The sequence below is a fragment of the Helianthus annuus genome, chromosome 14 (genome assembly GCF_002127325.2).
Source record: "Helianthus annuus cultivar XRQ/B chromosome 14, HanXRQr2.0-SUNRISE, whole genome shotgun sequence".
Lineage (NCBI taxonomy): Eukaryota > Viridiplantae > Streptophyta > Magnoliopsida > Asterales > Asteraceae > Helianthus > Helianthus annuus.
In genome coordinates this window covers 4,275,153-4,280,667 of record NC_035446.2, presented here as the reverse complement: position 1 = coordinate 4,280,667, position 5,515 = coordinate 4,275,153, and the positions used below count along the sequence as shown (strand labels likewise).

The following is a 5,515-nucleotide window of genomic DNA, read 5'->3' as shown; positions in this document are numbered from 1 at the left end:
TCTGGTAGTTTTCTTATTTCTATAATATTTATAGAAGCATTATTGTGGTGGATATATGTCATAAGTATTAAACATGCCTAGTAATTATTAAATTTAGAATTTAAATTATCAACTACTTCAAGAAATCGTTGACGTAATAAAGTAACACAAATAAAAATATAAGTCTTAAACATAAATAAAAGTTATATAAAATAGTACACGAATAAGAAAATATAAGTCTTAAATAGAAAAATTGAAAACTAAAAGTTGCAATCTACTTATACAGATACAACTGTAAAAAAGGAGAAAACTCATTAAAATAAAGTGAAGTTTGTTCTTCATGTTTTATGTTCTTTCAGTTGAGGAAGTATCATTTTAGGTGTAAAATGAGGAAGGTGTTTTTGTTTCATTAAATATAAGAATGTGTGTTTTATTTTGTATCATTATCTTTAAAGCAAACCTATAAGCTTACTCTTTCTAATTGAACTGTGTTGCAGTTTGATTCATGCAACTCTAGCCTCTAGCTATAGGAGATTATTAATAAACTAATGTTTTGGATTTAAATATAGATTTTTTTTTCTTTACACAGCAAAATTACTTTGTACATAAGTACCAGCACTATATAGCATTATGTTATGAACATGTCCAGCAAGAGCGCCTTCAATTAATCATCAAGACACCCTCTAATGATATGTAGGGAGTGACCAAAAAGCGTGTGTTTAATCGTGTACTCAAGTAGATACTGTAAAAATTACCTTGAAAAAGAAAAGTAGTAAAAATGTTTTTTTTTTTTCAATCAAAAAGGGTAAAGGAAAACAACATTTCTGCCCCTCAACAAGAAGTTGATAGGTATGCATAAAGTATCTTGTATTGTATCTTTAAAGGCATATATACATACATACATGCTGTCAAGCAATACAACAAATTATAAACTTAACCAATTTACATTCTATAAACATCGAAATGCAATTGCAAAATATGGCTTATGACGTTTTATCATCTTCGTCTGATGCAAGCTCGAGACCCTCGGCTGCTAGAAGCTGAGTAATCAGGAGTTTTTTCTTCTCTTCGCTTTCTTTCTCAATAAATCCCTTTTCCTCAACACAAGTGTATGCCTTTTCAATGTGTTGGTATAATTCTCAATTGACGCTTTTTTCTCTTTTGCAAGAATTCTTCTTTCCTCATCGGGATCAACCTAAACATTTCACAACAAACGATATAAGAAAAGCGCATATAGTAGCGAGGCGCATTCTATACAGAACCAAATTAGGTAGGTAAATCGCCAAGACATAACTGTGTCCACATGGTAAAAAGTTGCCTAAAAGTCTAATGAGTAAAATGCCATTTTTGTCCCTGAGGTTTGGCCAGTTTTGCGACTTTCGTCCAAATGTTTGTTTTTCCGCATCTGGATCCAAAAGATTTGAAATCTTGCCATTTTCATCCGGCTTGTTAACTCCATCCATTTTTCTCTGTTAAGTCAGTGGTATTTTCGTCTTTTTGTTAACTTAAAGGGCAATTCAGTCTTTTTCAATGGTATTCGCTCTTTTTACATAAAGTGAAAAAGACCGAATTGCCCTTTAAGTTAACAAAAAGACGGAAATACCCTGACTTAACGGAGAAAAATGGGTGGAGTTAACGAGCCGGATGAAAATGGCAAAATTTCAAACATTTTGGATCCAAATGCGGAAAAACAAACCTTTGGACGAAAGTCGTATAACTGGCCAAACCTCAGGAACGAAAATGGCATTTTACTCAAGTTTAATTTTAATCCACGTTAGATAGCTTTATTCAAAAACTACTTCATCACAACAAAAAAGAATAAAAATAAAAATTGTAAGTATATATAATACCTTTGAGCGAGAGAGACGGCGTACACAGATATTTAACTCGCGCTGCTGCTGTTCAGCCCAAGCGACAATCGCCATGTCACCCTTTTGATCAAACGCATTACGTTTTTTCATTGGCCACTCCATCCATGCTTGAGATGCCTGCCAACACGAACAAGTAACAAAGTACACTGAATGGCCCGCATACCAACAAAAATATAAAAAGGTATAAAGGTGTGTTTGGATACAGGGTTTGGTAATGAGAATAGCCGAATATGAACCGTATAAGGTGTTTGGTTTAAGCGTATCATATTGAATATAAATTGTTAGTACCTTCACTGGGTTGGCTCGGTTTTCCATTTCATATTTCCTCTTTTCTTCACTATCTATCAGCAATTCATAGGCCGCTTGAATTTTAATAAACCGAGCTTCAGCCGTTTCTCCTTCTTCTAGAGACCCTTTGCCATTATAGACTACAAACATATACAAGATATAAGAAAAAAATGAGATTAAAAACATACTGAAGTATGATAATGCTAAACAATAATCAAAACAAAGTATGATAATGCATTATAAAAATAACATGTTACTTTAAGAAACTATATGGAAAGTAGCTAAGAACATACCATCATGGTGATAAAACTTTGCTAAACGTCTGTAAGCCAACTTTATCTCCTCATCATCAACATCTCCCTCAAGTTCTGCACAATTACATTTAAAATAAATTAGACATTTTATCAACACGTGTAATAAAAGTACTTACAAACACTTATTCTATCTTTTATCTCCTTAAAAATTATAACTTTCCAAACACCCAAACATAATCAATAATAACTATTACAACTGATCATCCAATTCTGATCATTTGGAATCCATGGATACCATTTACGTTGGATACCAAGAAACGAAAATCAATGATACTAAAATGAGCATTTGAATTGAACTGATTACGTTGATTGTTTGGGCAAAACTCAATCCGGTAACCGCGGCGTGGTACTCAAGTTTTTAGATTTTGGTGCCAGAGACAGATAAAGCGGTGCCGACTCTAACACTGCCTTCCTCTGTCAAATCACACATAAAATTTCATACAATCAAACATAAACGCCATAAAATTACAGTCAAAATGATAAATCACGAATCCAATGATAATGATTAGGTTGTTTGGTCGAGGACTTACATCGAACACCATGAATGCAACATCCCTGAAAACCCCATCTAACTTACAAACATCAACAGATTCTTGGTTCCATTCAACAATCCTATCATCTAACACAGATCCTTCATTTATAAAATTCCAGATTGAACAATCAAAGAACATAAAGCAAAATCCATGTCTAAAACTTACCTGATGTATCGTCGCCGTCAAAGACAGTGGGATTGAAACCTATATAAGAATATTACCTGGAGACAAATATGGATGTGAGATTGAAGAAAACAAAAGTAAATAACAAAGTGGAGATTGATGGTTTCTTGAATACTCTTGATGATCTAGTCTTGTACTCAGCTGAAGCTCAAATCAACGGCCAATGAATCCCACCAGATTTTCCATTTATCTACTAAAATCTCAGCATCTTTAAAAAAACCTAAAAAAGAAGGGAGGATCTGAACCTAGAGAGTAACCAGATCTCGAATTTTGAGAGAGAAAGAGAGAGAGACAGAAATGATAGCATGAAAAAGCTGAGTTTAAATTTTGAAATGGGAATTAGGTTTTGGTTTGTCCCGTCTATGGTCAAAGTGTAACTAACTAATTATAGTTATTCATATAATTATATAGAGGAGGGAGTCTAACTAATTACCTATAATTATGTTAAATATCAAGGATCTAGATGTAATAGATTGAGGGACTAAAAAATAATTATGGTTTAAAAGACCACTTTACCCTCATTTTAGGGGTTTATTTATAAATAAAGGGGGAAGAAGTTCTTAACTTTTGGGAATCCCTCCCTCATGCATTATAATATAGTATAGATTAAGCATATGCAACCTAAATTTTTGTCACATAACTGATTATGTAACATATTTAAACATTTTTTGGCATATAATACTTGTCATAGGGCTAGTTAGACGTCTCGAACGCGTTTTACGCAAACGACGCGTTAAAGTAGCGCAAGCAACCTAAACGGGTCGTGATGGGTCGTAAGCACTTAGGATAGGTTTCATTTTAGTATGTAGGCCTTGTTAAACCATATCATATGAGTTCCCACACTCATTTGGTTTACGAGACCTCATACTATCCGATCTCCCGATTTAGGTCTGGTTTATCTACGTGGTTATCTATACTAGGTGCCATTTGAATCCAGGACTCCTCTGGCTTGCTTGGTAGTTGCTCAAGACTTCTAAGCACTCTCAAGTGAGTACATAGTCCCCTCTTTTACTGTTTTCAACTGTTTTGGGGTGAAGCATGTGTACCTATCTGTTATTTTCATGATTTCAAAGTATAATTGATTATACATGTTAGTACTTATCTTTTGACAAACTAAATGACTATCTATGGTTTAAACACTGATTTTTCAAAGATTATGAAATTAATTGTTGGAATAGTACTTATTTTTGTTCACCAGACCAGTTGGTAGTATGATATAGCGCTATAGGATTTGACACCCCATTTCTGTTGTCATGGAATGTCTGAAACCAATTTGTTGCTCCATCCAAATAGGGGTGCCTTTGTGGTATTTCTATAGTCTCAAAGGTGTATTTTGATACACTAGGTCCGAATGAATTCTTAAATCACATTATTTTTGTATATTAAGTTATACTCCCAAAAGTATAGTTTGATATGCTCTCATATTGGATATTGTACAAAAACCAACATATATTTTATTAATCATTAAAACATAGTTTGATATGTTATCCTCATAATCTAAAGCATAGTTTTAATATGTTATTTTCAAACCAAAACATAGTTTAATATGTTATTTATAAATCCAAAGTATACTTTTGATATACTACTGAAAACTTATTTATTTTACCAACTAAAGTATGGTTAACATACTATTTACTTAATGATTGGTTTTTGATTAGTGTTTAGATAACGGGACGGGTGTAATGTGATGAAAACAGGTAGATACGCCGCTGGTACTTCTTATATATAAGTGTTTTCATCGCATTATATACCATGGCGTTATTTAGTACACTTGGGTTAAAGGTTTTGGAACTAAAATATATTCTAATATATTATTTATTCGACTTTCTTAAATCAAAGTATATTTTTATATATACTATAAACCTTTTTATCAAAATATTGTTTTTCAAACAATATATATTTTATACAAACTTATTCTACTTACTTATTTAATTTCCTATTTATTATTATTTTATATTATCTGATTTCTTATAAATGATTTATAAAAGAAAACCTTTTTCAAGGATCATGACTACTTTTTCTTAAACATTTTTCCTTAAACTTATAAATCATGAATCCTAAATCAATAAAACCTATGTATCTCACATGCATTTTTATGCTCACGTACCTATTTTAACACATGTTTCAGGTGCTGCTTTGTGATGATTGTTGATACATGCTACACTTAGGATGGACTCGTGCCTTAGCGACTTTAAAATTTGAAAGATAATATTTGTATTAATTTGATTTGTATTAAAACAATTAGTTCATTTATTCAATAAAACAAAATTATTTGATTCATGATTGTGAAACAATGATTCTGTTACAATACTCCCCGACGTTTCCACGACGTCTTGTTGTTTTACGT

The 5,515-nt window shown here is 32.2% G+C and overlaps 1 pseudogene; it reads right to left on the bottom strand.

Moving 5' to 3' along the window:
- Positions 1-790: 790 nt before the first annotated feature.
- Positions 791-3,123, bottom strand: LOC110905207 (annotated as a pseudogene).
- Positions 3,124-5,515: the final 2,392 nt, after the last annotated feature.